This window comes from Oncorhynchus masou, chromosome 4 (assembly GCF_036934945.1).
Source record: "Oncorhynchus masou masou isolate Uvic2021 chromosome 4, UVic_Omas_1.1, whole genome shotgun sequence".
Classification (NCBI taxonomy): domain Eukaryota; kingdom Metazoa; phylum Chordata; class Actinopteri; order Salmoniformes; family Salmonidae; genus Oncorhynchus; species Oncorhynchus masou.
In genome coordinates, this window is record NC_088215.1 from 4,185,965 (window position 1) to 4,203,572 (window position 17,608).

The 17,608-nt window shown below is 42.4% G+C and overlaps 1 pseudogene; it reads right to left on the reverse strand.

Annotated features, from left to right (window-relative positions):
• The window catches only part of LOC135520272 (gastrula zinc finger protein XlCGF17.1-like), a 35,137-nt pseudogene extending 18,089 nt beyond the window's left edge, over positions 1–17,048 (reverse strand).
• Positions 17,049–17,608: the final 560 nt, after the last annotated feature.

Below are 17,608 nucleotides of genomic sequence, written 5' to 3' on the forward strand. Positions count from 1 at the left end.
CTTATTCTAAAATGGATGAAATAAAATTTTCCCCTCATAAATCTACACGCAATACCCCATAATGACATCACAATACCCCATAATGACATCACAATACCCAATAATGACAAAGCAAAAACAGGTTTTTATAAATGATGAATTAAATGTTTTTATTTTCTTTCAAAAACAAGGACATTTCTAAGTGACCCCAAACTTTTGAAGGGTAGTGTACATCTACATGATGTATTGTTACACCATGTAGGAGCTGTATAGACCTCGTCTGTTCATTATATACATCTACATGATGTACTGTTACACCATGTAGGAGCAGTATAGACCTACAGTAGCTACTTATTTAGATTTATTTTGACTTAATGAAACTGCCTTTAATGTGCTGTAGTAAACATTTTTTATTCCCACTAATCAATAAACACATTCAGGTCTTTGTATGTCTCCATATAATAATATTATTTAATTCATTCCATTTAAAAATTATCTCTGTCTGAAAATTAAATATGATCCTCAACTGCGTTTCCCCTCCAGTCAGCAGACCGCGATGTGCGTCTTTCAGGCGACGCGTGACGTATAATCCAGTGGACGGCACGGCATGTAGTGATTTTAATGTAGGGATATTTTACTACACACCGAGAGAGATGCTAAGCTACTAGCATGAATATGCATACCTGGAAACAACTCATATAGTGTTTTTATCAAAGTTGTTGTGTCACGTGTCCACGTAACTTAAGCATTATGAAACTTCTGAAAGAAACCTTCAATAAGCCATTTATTTTGTTGTTGACCAAATTCCACTTTGTTGTTATTTGTTGCCTACTGTTAAAGTTTTATAATTTCTGGAATTTAAATGAATATTTTCCAGTAATAATGATAATTTGTATATTCTAACCACATTGGGATCCCATAAATGCCAACCAAAACAGGTTTCTGATTTTTTTGCAAATGTGTTAAATCTATTTCCCAGTTAGTCTGAGTAATGTAAGATCCCAGCTAACTAGTATAATGTCTAACTGTCTGAGTAATGTAAGATCCCAGGTCTAGTCTGAGTAATGTAAGATCGCTAATGATAGTCTGAGTACTGTAAGATCCTAGGATAACTAGTCTGAGTAATGTAAGTTCCCAGGATAACTTGTCTGAGTAATGTAAGATCCCAGGATAACTTGTCTCAGAGTAATGTTCCCAATAACTTGTCTCAAGTAATGTTCCCAGGATAACTAGTCTCTAATGTAAGTCTCAGAAAGATTAAACCCATTACAGTCTAAGCCTTGTCTGGGTTGGGGGTGGGGGTTCTTCTAACATTGGAATTGTTTTAAGAAGGTTTAAACAACATGATGGGCTTCTCCAGGTATGTAGAAACACCCTCCAACATGAAGGGCTTCCCAGATAGTACTGTAGAAACATTTACATTTACATTTAAGTCATTTAGGACGCTTTATCCAGTTACAAATTGTGAATTCACCTTCTGACATCCAGTGGAACAGCCACTTTAAATAGTGCATCTAAATCAATGAAAGGATTACTTATCCTATCCTAGGTATTCCTTGAAGAGGTGGGGTTTCAGGTGTCTCCGGAAGGTGATTGAAGGGAGTTTGTTCCACCATTGGGGGGCCAGAGCAGCGAACAGTTTTGACTGGGCTGAGCGGGAACTGTAAAAGGGAAGAGGAGGCAGAGGGCCTGAAAGCCTGGAGGAGGATGCCGTAGGCAAGCACCATGGTCTTGGAGCGGATGCGAAGAAGCCAGTGGAGAGGGAGGAGCGGGGTGACGATTAAGGTGAACACCAGACGGGCTGAAAGATTCTGGATGAGTTGTAGGGGTTTAATGGCACAGGCAGGGAGCCCAGCCAACAGCGATTAATCCAGACGGGAGATGACAAGTGCCTGGATTAGGACCTGCGCCGCTTCCTGTGTGAGGCAGGGTCGTACTTTTGTTGTAGAGCATGAACCTCAGATATTCATGATGTTGTTTGAGAACGACAGGGTGTTGTCAGGATCACGCTCTTCTTAGCGGGGAGGAGGACACAATGGAGATGTCACCGTGATATGTCTAGAATCAGACGACAGTCAAGGAAGAGCAAGCTATCCCTTGTTTTGATCCGTTCCACACTGATATGTCTGCAACATGCAGAGTGACTTAACAGATATATTTGAGAATTGTGTGTCTATCATAGCAATGATAGGAGAGACCATGTGAGGTTATGACAGAGCCAAGTGACTGATTTTAATGTAGGGATATTTTGAGAGCGCTGGCACAGATTCCGAGCCACCTGAGGAGCGACTAGGACGCTACTAGCATGAATATGCATAGAGATCTGGAAACGAACTCATATAGTGTTTTTATCAAAGTTGTTTAGCGGTGTGATCAGAGAAGTCCAGTTGAATGACTAGTCTTGAAACCTGACATTTGGATCAAGGAGGTCATTCTGAGAGAGATAGCAAGCTAAACGGCACGTCAAGTTTTGCATAGAAAAGCCATTTATTTTAGTTGTTGACCAAATTCCACTTTGTTGTTATTTGTTGCCTAAGACGGAAGGGAAAGTTTTGATGAATTAAGGAGAAGGTCCCCGGAAATGGTCTGGAAAGAGAGGAGGGGATGAATATTTTCAAGAAGCAGTAATAATGATAATTTGTATATTCAAACTAATCGGATGTCACAAAATGGTGGGATCCCATCATAATGCCAAAGAGCCAAAACAGGTTTCTGATTTTTTTGCAAATGTGTTAAATCTATTTCCGCCAGGATTTCTGGCCAATGGATCGAGCCAGGAGCTAGTCTGAGTAATGTAAGATCCCAGGATAACTAGTCTGAGTAATGTAAGATCCCAGGATGTCTGAGTAATGTAAGATCCCAGGATAACTAGTCATAGAGAGTCAATGTAAGGATCCCAGGAGAAAGGTTGGAGAAGGTCTGAGCAGAGGGAAGAGATGATAGGATGGAAGAGGAAAGAGTCCCGGGGGATAAGAGTCTGAGTAATGGGACGGCGGATAACATCCGAGTAATGTAAGATCCCGAGGGGATAATACTAGTAGTGGTCGGAGACTTGGAGGGGAGTAGTGAGGTTGTAAGATCCATCAGGATGACTTGTCCTTGTGAGTAATGGGGAAGGTGAAGGGTGAGGTCAAAGGATAAAGAAGGAGGCTTGAGTCAAAGGTAGACGTAATGTAGGATCCCAGGATAACTTGGACTGTGAGAATGTAAGAGCCGTCCCAGGATAACTTGTCTCAGAGATAATGTAAGGGAACCTCCCAGGATAACTTGTCTCAGAGGAATTCAAAGGAGGCGATAGATAACTTGTCTAAGGGGAGAGAATGTAAAATCCCAGGATAACTAGTCTCTAATGTGACCAGTCTCAGAAAGATTAAACCCATTACAGTCTAAGCCTTGTCTGGGTTGGGGGAGGCATGGGGATGAACTTCTTCTAAGCTATATGGAATTGTTTAAGAAAACACCCTTAAACTTCCCACATGATGGGTTTCTCCAGTAAGGGCTTCCCAGTAGTACTGTAGAAACACCCTCCAACATGAAGGGCTTCCCAGTATAGTACTGTAGAAACACTTCCAACATGAAGGGCTTCCCCAGTATAGTACTGTAGAAACACCCTCCAACATGAAGGGCTTCCCCAGTATAGTACTGTTTTAAGGTTATACCAATGATAAGTAGGCTTTCTGATTTTGAATTGTAAGACTCCTTGAAGTATCAATCAAAAATATTCATAAGTTAATTTATGTCAAATTATTAAGCCATACTGCTATTACCCATAGTAACACATTGGATAACATTCACAACATGGAACAACAGTAACCATAGTAACACATTGGATAACATTCACCTCATGGAACAACAGTAACCATAGTAACACATTGGATAACATTCACAACATGGAACAACAGTGTTTCCCCCAAAACATCTGAAGGGAGTTTGGTCTTAAGTGTCTGTCCTTTATCTGAGATATATAAAAATAAAAAGTTTGCTGCTTCAGTGTCTTTAGATATTTTTGTCAGATGTTACTATGGAATACTGAATTATAATTACAAGCATTTCATAAGTGTCAAAGGCTTTTATTGACAATTACATGAAGTTGATGCAAACAGTCAATATTTTGTCCACCTGTGGTAAATTAAATTGATTGGACGTGATTTGGAAAGGCAGACATCTGTCTGGCTACCACAGCATTCTGAAGCGATATGCTATCCCATCTGGTTTGTGCTTAGTGGGACGATCATTTGTTTTTCAACAGGACAATGACCTAACACACCTTCAGGGTTATTTGACCAAAAAGGATAGTGATGGAGTGCTGCATCAGATGACCTAGCCTCCACAATCACCTGACCTCAACCGAATTGAGATGGTTTGGGATGAGTTGGGCCGCAGAGTGAAGGAAAAGCAGCCAACAAGTTCTCAGTATATGTGGGAACTCCTTCAAGACTGTTGGAAAAGCTTTCCAGCTGAAGCTGGTTGAGAGAATGCCAAGAGTGTCCGAAGCTGTCATCAAGGCAAAGGGTGGCTACTTTTAAGAAGCTAAAATATATTTTGATTTGTTTACCACTTTTTTTGGTTACTATGTGATTCCATATGTGTTTTCATAGTTGTCATGTCTTCACTATTATTCTACAATGTAAAAAATAGTAAAGATTAAAAACCAACCCTGGAATGAGTAGGTGTGTCCAAACTTTTGACTGGTACTGTATATCTCATATATGTTTTTACATTCCGTTACATAAAGTCACTTTCTTACCACTTCTTTCATAGTCAAACATGTAAGGAAATCTTTTTTTTAGGGATGCTGTCAAAAATGTATTGAATTCAAATGGATTAACCCAGCCTACAAAGCACTCCAGCCACTCTGTTGAGGGATCCAGTCTCTATTAAACCTCAGGAAGACCAGTTTTATCAGGTCTCTGTTTAACGAGATACTCTGTCTTTGGCAGGAGAGAGACCAGACTCTCAATCTGACAGCGGGAAGAGTCCTTCAGGGGAACCAGACCCAGAGACGCCCAAACCAGTGAGACAACACCACTGCTCCCACTGTGAAAAGAGTTTTTGCTGGTCAGGGAACCTAAAACTGCATGATAGGACACACACAGGAGAAAAACCTTACCAATGTTCCCAGTGTGGAAAGAGTTTTGCTGTGTTAACTAACCTGAAAAGGCATGAGAGAATACACACAGGAGAAAAGCCTTTCCAATGTTCCCAGTGTGGAAAGAGTTTTACTAGGAAAGGGCAAGTAAAAGAGCATGAGAGAATACACACCGGAGAAAAGCCTTACCAATGCTCCCAGTGTGGAAAGAGTTTTACTCAGATAGGGTACCTAAGAGCTCATGAGAGAATACACACAGGACAAAAGCCGTTCCAATGCTTCCAGTGTGGAAAGAGTTTTACCTGGTTAGGGAGCCTGAAGTAGCATGAGCAGACACACTAACAAAAGCCCTACCACTGCCCTTTCTCTCTGTGTGGAAGGACATTTTTCCAGTCAGAGAACCTGAAATCACATGAGAGAATAAAGGTGCTGTGTTCTGACTTATTTTTGACTGAGAATTTGTGTTTTTGTTTATGCCACATGAAATCATATTGTTTATGATTATACCTGTCTATTTAAGGTCCCACAGTTAACAATGCATGTCAGAGCAAATACCAAGCAATGAGATCAAAGAAATTGTCCATAGAGCTCAGAGACAGGATTGTGTTGAGGTACAGATCTGGGGAATGTTACCAAAAATATCTGTAGCATTGGAGGTCCCCAATAACACAGTGGTCACCATCATTCTTAAATGGAAGAAGTTTGGAACCACAAAGACTCTTCCTAGAGCTTGCCACCCGGCCAAGGAGGGCCTTTGTCAGCAACCAGTTCACTGTTCACTGTCAGTTCACTGTCAGTTCACTCTGACAGAGCTCCAGAGCTCCTCTGTGGAGATGGTTTTCCTTCTGGAAGGTTCCCCCATCTCTGCAGCACTCCACCAATCAGGCCTTTATGTAGCAATGATTAAAACCTCTTAAGGATGCGCCCCTTTTTTAAACTGTTTTTGGTTTGTCATTATGGGATAATGTGTTGAGGAGGCGGAAAATTTTTAATTTTAGAATAAGGCTGTAACGTAACAAAATGTGGAAAAGATGAAGGGGTCTGAATATTTTCCGAATGCACTGTATACCGCTGGCGGAGGTTTCCACCGCTGGCTGAGGTTTCCACCGCTGGCTGAGGTTTCCACCGCTGGCTGAGGTTTCCACCGCTGGCTGAGGTTTCCACCGCTGGCTGAGGTTTCCACCGCTGGCTGAGGTTTGTACACTGTCACGTGATACGTGGTATAGAAAAATCCAATTTTAGGAGAGTACAAGGGAGGCACTATACTGTGTCTCTGCAGGTGTCTATCTGGTCAAAACCACTGGAAACAGGTGCCCCTCCACCCTCTGGTGGGATGAATCATGTCTCCAGAGAAACCAAGATTCAAATACTTAGATTTATGTGTATTGGGTATATGTTGTGAAATTGTTAGATATTACTGCACTATCGGAGCTGGAAAAACAAGCATTTCGTTACACCCTTTAAAACATCTGCTAAACACGTGTATGTGACCAATAAAATGTAATTTGATTTTGATTTGAAATAAACTTCCTATTTATCAAAGGTGCTTTTGCCTGGGGTCAAAATGACTCCAAAGGATTTTAATTTGTTAAAAGTCCATTTTGATACAGAAACACTAAACCATGATTTAGATTTATTAATAACCAGTTGATTGACAAAGTCATGATAATTTGGAAGAATTGAATAAACCACATTTTGGCTATGATAAAAGTTATGCCTCTGGGGTCAAAATGATCCGAAGTATGGTTCAATGCAAATATGTAGTAGGTGTAAAGTTTGTTTTTTAAATTATCACTCATTACAAATGAATCAATCAAGACATGCTTCTCTTTGAACGACTTAATATAATATTAAACTTTTAAATAAATGAAAAATAAACGTTTGGTTCCTCAACTGCGTTGCTCACTCCAGTCAGATGGCGATGTGCGTCTTTTAGGTTCCGGCGACGCTGCCAGTGTGATGTATAATCTAGTGGATGTATAATCTAGTAATCTGTCGTATGTACTTGTTGGCCCATTTAATTATATATGTACGTTGTTTGTCAGCTAGCTGGTTTGCTAAATTAGTTTAGAACTGGGCTAGTCGCTAATGCTAACTAGCTAACATCCCCGACCATGAGCTCACTAAGCTACTCTCCTCCTGACAAATAAGAGGGGGTCTGCTGGGCGGAGAAATAAGCTCTTGTCAAAGAGGAGTAGGAAGAGAAGGATGTTACAATACAAAAACAAGTAGAGGGTGAGGCTGTTACCGTGAAAGAAGAAGAGAAAGACGTTACAGAGAAAGAAGAGGAAGACGCGTTCAGAGTGAAAGAGGAGGAGGATGTTACAGTAAAAGCAGAGGAAGAGAAAGAGAAGGATGCAGTTTTTAGACTGAAAAGGGAAGAGGAGGAAACTGGATATCTGGGCACGTTTCCTAAACGCATCTTAAGGCATCCAATGGTTCTAATGATGAATGGGCCCTAATTAACACTAGTAAGTACTGTCTTAAAAACAGAGGCACAAACTCTGCAGTTGTTGAACTGATGTTTGGTGTTAAAAGTGAAATCTGCCATTGTTACATCTATATTTGGACTTTTAAATTATTTATTTATAGCCATTGATACTTGAAGAATATAACACATGCCCCATGAGCTTAGTTCAACTGTTGTACCCCATTAGGACCCAAAATAAACTTGTTTAACTCGTGTTTAGAAACATTGTAAATCAACACTGTATAAACATTGTAAATCAACACCTCAGTATGGTTAAAACTATAATGTTGATATCATGGATGGTCAGTCCTTGCATCCATAGGTCTGTCTGTATAAATTTTATTGCCTCAACATGTTTTTTTATTTTTTATTTACCTTTATTTATACAGTTTTATTCTCATTGAGATAACATTTATTTTCCAAGAGAGACCTGGTCCAATAGCAATGTTGACAAAAATAAAGACTATGCTATATCCTAAAAACAGGGTGAAACAATGTAAATCAACACTATATAGCCTCAACATGCTTAAATCTATAATGCTGATATCATGGATGGTCAGTCCTTGTATCCATAGGTCTGTCTATGAATTTGAGACCAGTTACATTTCTCCCGTTCCATCCATCATCTTATAACCAAAACAGTGGTGGAATTACAACTTTGTTATTGTTTTTGCAGATTGATTGATGGATGTGTGGTTTTTTTAAAGGGAAAACCTAGGATTTAAACAGAAACAAAATGGCTGCACAGAGACTTGGTTTGGTAAACAGCTGAGGGATGGGGGCTGGATAAATGTAACCACTCTCAAATTCATAGAGAATTTAACACAAGACCTAGGGACCTCGTCAAGAAGTTCAGACATATTGGAGTAACAGTTATAAGGTGTTGGCTTGACAGTCAGTGGACCCAGGTTTGAGTTCAGCTCAGGGCTACCCCCAGAATTCACTACACTATGAATACAAGGACTGGCCATCCATGATGTCATAATGATAGTTTAACCAGGTTTCTAGGCTATATAGTATATTCTAGAATTCATCCATGAGGTCATAATGATAGTTTAACCAGGTTTCTAGGCTATATAGTATATTCTTGAATGACCAGTGTAGATTTCCTGTGGGGGTCAAATTGTTAGAGCTGTTGATGTCATTGTATAATATTCAGCCAATTTATTTTCATGCCATTACATCAATACAGCCCAACCAGAAGAGAAGAAACGTCCTGAACCACCTCCTCCTGCTGGCCTTTGTAAATTCTGACGTTGATGGTAATAGGCTACACAAGCAGTCCGCAACCTACATTTGGAGTGCAAATTTATCTGACCATTTCTACTGATCTGTGTGACAGTTATGATTTTCATATAGTTTATAATAGTATCTCAAAAATATTGTCTGTGATTAATCTATATTCTAAATCTAAATGAAAATTATACAAATCTTAAAGTAACTTTTATTGCCAACTACGTAAAAACAAATTGCCTACATAAAGCCAACAAATGAAAACATTGCATTCTGCAGGTAGAAAATATTCTGAAAAAATAAATATCCTAGAAATCACTTTGGCTGCACATGGCCTGTCTACAACAACCTTGAAACATTGTATAAAATATTCTAGGCTCTTAGTTTTCCGCGCCAGTGAGTTCTGTACAGACACAGCTGTCGGCTATTTGTGCAACGGATAAGAAGTAATCAGGTATTTTATGACATTTCCACTGGATCAGAGCATTACATTGTTCCCTTTCGTGCCGAGTGGTTATCGAAAGGGCGAGAGCTGGAAATGTTTTTCAAATACTTTAAGGAACTATTCTCATTTACAATTGATTTTGATTAGACTTTGTTTACATGCTGTTAGAGGTGAAGAGAAATTTGCTTTGAGTAGCTCCACAACTCATTAGTGGTGGTGCGTTAAGACAATCAGAAATACTACTGTCTGAACATCCCGAAATGGGCACATTTATAGGCCTACATTTGCGTTCAGGCCAGGTAGACTAGTCCTACTTCTATATGTGTAACCAGGTAGACTAGTTCTACTTCTATATGTGTTGTCAGGTGGACTAGTCCTACTTCTATATGTGTTGTCAGGTAGACTATTCCTACTTCTATATTTGTAGTCAGGTAGACTAGTTCTACTTCAATATGTGTAACCAGGTAGACTAGTCCTACTTCTATATGTGTAATCAGGTGTGCTTCCTTACTCAACACTGACAGGAGTGTTTCAAATAAATTACAATTAATAAATTGACAAATCTTGCGAAGTTAGGTCTGGGTGGTCTGCCAGGGGCTGTTTCATTTCGTATCCGTTTGGGTCGGCATGGGGAATGATTGAATTTCTCCATAGTATGTTTTACCAAAGTTGACTGACTTCTTCATGTGAATATTCATTATTCTTTTAAAAATCCTTCCTGTTCTGTCAAGTTGGTTGTTGATCATTGCTAGAAAGCCATTTTCAAGTTTTGCCATAGACTTTCAAGACGATTTAAGTCCAAACTGTAACTAGGCCAATCAGGAACATTCAATGTCATCTTGGTAAGCTCCTCCAGTGTAGATTTGGCCTTGTGGTTTAGCTTATTGGCCTGTTAGTACAGTTTTTTGTATTCAGATCTCTGAAATTGCTCTCTACCTACGTAACATTTAGTGTCTCCTTATATTACGATGGGAAAACGTCATTGCACAGAAATCCTAAATAATTTCAGGGTTTGCTCAATCCAATGGTTCTAACCGAGAGTCACCTTAACTTTATTGTCAACACCCAATTTAATTCTGTCATTAATGCAGTTCTTCAATTATTACACATCATATTTAATTATGTAGCTATTTAGTTAGTCACATGTTCAACTATCATCAGCTGATCCAGGAAATAATTTTTTGAATGACAGACACATGACAGACATCACAACATGCAACAACAACCAAAGTGCTTCTTCATTCATTACTCTGGTAAAGACGGTCATGCTGTGCTCCACGTTGGGTCCAACATCCCTAACAAATTGATGTTTATAATGTGGTATTGTCTGCTTGATTTACAGTAGTGTCTCGTTAGTCTGTTTATGCACAAAGATACTTAGCTCATAACGTGTAGAAAACGGTTCCTTGATGGATAGGCTATTGAAAAACACACAGAGCTATTTTCCTTTATTTGGGACATTTAGAATGACAACCCGTTAAGTAGCCTAGTGGGATTATTCACAAAATTATCTGGTGATCAGGTTATGAAATGTCATGACAAAAACATTTTAGTTTCCATGTTTCACCTGAAATATTAAATTATTTAAAGTCCTCGGTCTATGGTGTTAGGTGAAGTTATGGGTCCTACAGTAGGTGTATGTTATTGCTAGGTGAAGTTATGGTCCAATTTGGCAAACACTTAGTTTACAAACCCTCATTGTCAGGCTGATGGAAAAGCTAGCCAAAGAGCATTTTACTGGTTGAAGTGTTTTTTTTAAGTATGAAGCAGTTGATTTGAGACAAACACCAACATTACACTAAGCAGGAAATTCAAGCGAGCCTGACAATTATATATCCACAGTAGTGTGAAATGTACTCATATTCAACCTGTAAATAGAGGCTATTTTTACTGTCAGCCTATGAGACCTCCCCTGAGTGTTCCCCCATGGTGGTGAATTAGTAAATAGCGACACAGAGCTTAAATTGAGTTTCCTTGAGTAGCATCCTGATCTTGCTCTGATAGTGAGCTGTAATATTCAGTATACATTGTGAAAAACTAAAATATTCGCTCACCATTTTTGCTCCAACCAGGTATACTACATCCATAACTAGTGGTTTCCTCATTAGCAGATATACTACATCCATAACTAGTGGTTTCCTCATTACCAGATATACTACATCCATAACTTGTGGTTTCCTCATTAGCAGGGAGGAGTTTCAGCAACCAAATTGCGTGTGCATTGTCCTCGTGCAGCAAACACAGAAAGTGGTAAAAATTGGATACCAAAAGTTGTCTGGCACATTGCTTAGAGTTTCCACAACTTTAATAACTTGTTTCTAGCCTTGAATCATCGATTTTACTACTGATGTGAAAACAATACAGAATTGTTGCTCACGTGACTGTTTTAAGACATTTGTCAAATGATTTAACAGACGTCAATTGTTGTACAACATCATGGGTGCGCTCTGGGCATCACCTTTTAACTCAAATAAACAGTGGATTTCTGCTGTTTTGAGCCTTTAACCATCTTTGTTGTTCACACAGGAGAGAGACGGGACTATCGTGGATCCTCTGGGGATCTTCAACAACATCATGATGCTGACGAGACAGAGAAGAGTCTCTCCATATCAGAACACCTCAAGAAACACATGCAGGGAAGAAATCTCACCACTGCTCTGACTGGGAAGAGTTACTCAAGATCAGATTCACTTAAACTACATAAGAGAATACACCAGCGAGTACACACAGGAGAGGAACCTCACCACTGTTTTGACTGTGGGAAGAGTTACTTAAAATCAGATTCCCGGTTCCGGTTCCGGGTTGGAGCGAGCGGTCGCATCTACACTTCGGTCCGCAGGTAGTATAACTTTTCATTACATTTCATTATAGTACAACGGTTTGATTTGTCTAATCTTAGCAATTTCTTCTTAGCTAGCTACATAGCCGTCTTTGTATCAAAGATAATTGCGTAATTATCGTATTTCGTCGTCCTAACGTAGTCTACACTGCTTTCTGCCCAGCAGCTAGCTAACGTCCACTAGCACAGCAGCTAGCTAACGTCCACTAGCACTGTAGAAACTATTACACTCAACGACTCGATTAGTGTAGTGTTAGCTAGCTACATAGTTGTCTTTGCTGTCTTCGTATCCAAGGTAATTGTGTAGTTTAGAGTGTGTTGACTTAGAGTGATTATCTTAATTTACCGAGGTTAGCTAGCCAGCTATTTGTCGTCCTTAACGTAGGAGTCACTGCTAGCTAGCTAGCCAACGTCTTCCGAATTGAACTTCAACAACCCGGTCAACATTCCGCCTCGCTCCACAGGTAGTATCACATTTTCATTTCACTTCATTACAGTACAACGGTTTGATTTGTTTGATCGTAGCTAGCTAGCTACATAGCCGTCTTTGTATCTAAGACAATTGTGTAGTCTGGAGCGATTTTCTAGGTTAGCTAGCCAGCTATTGTCGTTCTTTAACGTAACGTTACGTAATCAACACTGCTAGCTAGCCAGCTAGCCCCGAATAGCAGCACTGTAGAAACTATTACACTCGACGGAACGACTTGATTAGTGTAGTGTCAACAACGTAGCCACTGCCAGCTAGCCTACTCCAGCAGTACTGTATCATTTCAATCATTTTAGTCAATAAGATTCTTGCTACGTAAGCTTAACGTTCTGAACATTCGATAAGTGTAGTCCACTTGTCATTCCAATCTCCTTTGCATTAGCGTAGCCTCTTCTGTAGCCTGTCAACTATGTGTCTATCTATCCCTGTTCTCTCCTCTCTGCACAGACCATACAAACGCTCCACACCGCGTGGCCGCGCCCACCCTAATCTGGTGGTCCCAGCGCGCACGACCCACGTGGAGTTCCAGGTCTCCGGTAGCCTCTGGAACTGCCGATCTGCGGCCAACAAGGCAGAGTTCATCTCAGCCTATGCCTCCCTCCAGTCCCTCGACTTCTTGGCACTGACGGAAACATGGATCACCACAGACAACACTGCTACTCCTACTGCTCTCTCTTCGTCGGCCCACGTGTTCTCGCACACCCCGAGAGCTTCTGGTCAGCGGGGTGGTGGCACCGGGATCCTCATCTCTCCCAAGTGGTCATTCTCTCTTTCTCCCCTTACCCATCTGTCTATCGCCTCCTTTGAATTCCATGCTGTCACAGTTACCAGCCCTTTCAAGCTTAACATCCTTATCATTTATCGCCCTCCAGGTTCCCTCGGAGAGTTCATCAATGAGCTTGATGCCTTGATAAGCTCCTTTCCTGAGGACGGCTCACCTCTCACAGTCCTGGGCGACTTTAACCTCCCCACGTCTACCTTTGACTCATTCCTCTCTGCCTCCTTCTTTCCACTCCTCTCCTCTTTTGACCTCACCCTCTCACCTTCCCCCTACTCACAAGGCAGGCAATACGCTCGACCTCATCTTTACTAGATGCTGTTCTTCCACTAACCTCATTGCAACTCCCTCCAAGTCTCCGACCACTACCTTGTATCCTTTTCCCTCTCGCTCTCATCCAACACTTCCCACACTGCCCCTACTCGGATGGTATCGCGCCGTCCCAACCTTCGCTCTCTCTCCCCCGCTACTCTCTCCTCTTCCATCCTATCATCTCTTCCCTCTGCTCATACCTTCTCCAACCTATCTCCTGATTCTGCCTCCTCAACCCTCCTCTCTTCCCTTTCTGCATCCTTTGACTATCTATGTCCCCTATCCTCCAGGCCGGCTCGGTCCTCCCCTCCCGCTCCGTGGCTCGACGACTCATTGCGAGCTCACAGAACAGTGCTCCGGGCAGCCGAGCGGAAATGGAGGAAAACTCGCCTCCCTGCGGACCTGGCATCCTTTCACTCCCTCCTCTCTACATTTTCCTCCTCTGTCTCTGCTGCTAAAGCCACTTTCTTCCACTCTAAATTCCAAGCATCTGCCTCTAACCCTAGGAAGCTCTTTGCCACCTTCTCCTCCCTCCTGAATCCTCCTCCCCCTCCCCCCCCCCCTCCCTCTCTGCAGATGACTTCGTCAACCATTTTGAAAAGAAGGTCGACGACATCCGATCCTCGTTTGCTAAGTCAAACGACACCGCTGGTTCTGCTCACACTGCCCTACCCTGTGCTCTGACCTCTTTCTCCCCTCTCTCTCCAGATGAAATCTCGCTTCTTGTGACGGCCGGCCGCCCAACAACCTGCCCGCTTGACCCTATCCCCTCCTCTCTTCTCCAGACCATTTCCGGAGACCTTCTCCCTTACCTCACCTCGCTCATCAACTCATCCCTGACCGCTGGCTACGTCCCTTCGGTCTTCAAGAGAGCGAGAGTTGCACCCCTTCTGAAAAACCTACACTCGATCCCTCCGATGTCAACAACTACAGACCAGTATCCCTTCTTTCTTTTCTCTCCAAAACTCTTGAACGTGCCGTCCTTGGCCAGCTCTCCCGCTATCTCTCTCAGAATGACCTTCTTGATCCAAATCAGTCAGGTTTCAAGACTAGTCATTCAACTGAGACTGCTCTTCTCTGTATCACGGAGGCGCTCCGCACTGCTAAAGCTAACTCTCTCTCCTCTGCTCTCATCCTTCTAGACCTATCGGCTGCCTTCGACACTGTGAACCATCAGATCCTCCTCTCCACCCTCTCCGAGTTGGGCATCTCCGGTGCGGCCCACGCTTGGATTGCGTCCTACCTGACAGGTCGCTCCTACCAGGTGGCGTGGCGAGAATCTGTCTCCTCGCCACGCGCTCTCACCACTGGTGTCCCCCAGGGCTCTGTTCTAGGCCCTCTCCTATTCTCGCTATACACCAAGTCACTTGGCTCTGTCATAACCTCACATGGTCTCTCCTATCATTGCTATGCAGACGACACACAATTAATCTTCTCCTTTCCCCCTTCTGATGACCAGGTGGCAAATCGCATCTCTGCATGTCTGGCAGACATATCAGTGTGGATGACGGATCACCACCTCAAGCTGAACCTCGGCAAGACGGAGCTGCTCTTCCTCCCGGGGAAGGACTGCCCGTTCCATGATCTCGCCATCACGGTTGACAACTCCATTGTTTCCTCCTCCCAGAGCGCTAAGAACCTTGGCGTGATCCTGGACAACACCCTGTCGTTCTCAACTAACATCAAGGCGGTGGCCCGTTCCTGTAGGTTCATGCTCTACAACATCCAGAGTACGCCCCTGCCTCACACAGGAAGCGGCGCAGGTCCTAATCCAGGCACTTGTCATCTCCCGTCTGGATTACTGCAACTCGCTGTTGGCTGGGCTCCCTGCCTGTGCCATTAAACCCCTACAACTCATCCAGAACGCCGCAGCCCGTCTGGTGTTCAACCTTCCCAAGTTCTCTCACGTCACCCCGCTCCTCCGCTCTCTCCACTGGCTTCCAGTTGAAGCTCGCATCCGCTACAAGACCATGGTGCTTGCCTACGGAGCTGTGAGGGGAACGGCACCGCAGTACCTCCAGGCTCTGATCAGGCCCTACACCCAAACAAGGGCACTGCGTTCATCCACCTCTGGCCTGCTCGCCTCCCTACCACTGAGGAAGTACAGTTCCCGCTCAGCCCAGTCAAAACTGTTCGCTGCTCTGGCCCCCCAATGGTGGAACAAACTCCCTCACGACGCCAGGACAGCGGAGTCAATCACCACCTTCCGGAGACACCTGAAACCCCACCTCTTCAAGGAATACCTAGGATAGGATAAAGCAATCCTTCTCACCCCCCCTTAAATGATTTAGATGCACTATTGTAAAGTGGCTGTTCCACTGATGTCAGAAGGTGAATTCACCAATTTGTAAGTCGCTCTGGATAAGAGCGTCTGCTAAATGACTTAAATGTAAATGTAATTCACTTAAACTACACCTGAGAATACACACTGGAAAGAATCTAAACAGCTGCTCTGACTGTGGGAAGAGATTCACCTCTTCAGTAGACCTTAAAATACATCAGAGAATTCACACTGGAGAGAAACCTTATGGCTGTGATCAATGTGGGAAGAGTTTTACTGCCTCTGGGCAGAAATTTTGTTTGTTTAAAAACTAGGGTGCCCCTTAAAAAAGCCACACAACAATCAATCAACCAATCTGCAGTTCAACCAATTACAAAGCTGGAATTACACCACTGTTTTGGTAATAAGATGGATGGCGCTGGAGAAATGTAACTACTCTCAAATTCATAGGCAGACCTATGGATGCAAGGACTGACCATCCATGATATCAACATTATAGTTTTAACCATGTTGAGGCTATACAGTGTTGGTTTACATTGTTTCTAAACATTGGAGTAAAAAAAGCTTATTTGGGGTTCTGATGGGGTACAACAGTTGAACTAAGATCATGAGGCATGTGTTATATTCTATAAGAATCCATGCCTATAAATAAATAATTTAAAAGTCAAAATATGGATGTAGCAATTGCAAATTTCCCCTTTAACACCACACATCAGTTCAACAACCCAGAGTTTGTGCTTCTGTTTTTAAGACAGTACTTACTTGTGTTAATCAGGGCCCGTTCATCGTTAGAACCATCGGACGCCTTAAGATGTGTTTGGGAAACAAGACCTAGATATCCAGTTTCCTCCTCTTCTTCATTGTTCGATGAGACAGTCACCTCCCGCTCCTCTTCTTTCTCTAAAACGTCATCGTCCTCCTCCTCCTCTTTCACTCTGAACGAGTCTTCCTCTTCTTTAACTGAGACGTCTTTCTCTTCTTCTTTCACAGTAACAGCCTCAACCTCTACTTGTTTTTGTATTGTAACAGACTCCTCTGCCTCCTCATTCACGAGAGCTTCTTTCTCCATCCAGCAGACCTTCTCCTCTTCTTCAGCAGGAACGGGCTTAAGTTTGAGACTGGAGCTATGAGGCATGTACTAAAGTCGCTAAGTATAATTCAAAGTAGTGTCACTTTATCAGCAGCACGTGATCAATGACGTCTGAAGCTTCATTTCATCAAACACCTGATTGGTTTGGTATTGGGCTCATTCGACATTGCAGCCGACAGTGCAGGTGGCTGCTGACTGACAAATTTACAAATCACCTTGCATCATAAATAACTACTCATTATTATTTATAAATCAGTCAGCCAGTCACCATTTACCCACAACCCAGCATGGATTTGATGCTCTCGATCACCTGATTGGTTTGGTGATTCATTTGGGCTCGTTCGACATTGCAGCCGACAGTGTAGGTCAACAACATTGACGAATACGCTGATTCGGTGTGCGAGTTCATGAGAACGTGCGTTGAAGATGTCGTTCCCATAGCAACGATTTAAAACATTTCCTAACCAGAAACCGTGGATTGATGGCAGCATTCGCGTGAAACTGAAAGCGCGAACCACTGCTTTTAATCAGGGCAAGGTGACTGGTAACATGACCGAATACAAACAGTGCAGCTATTCCCTCCACAAGGCTATCAAACAAGCTAA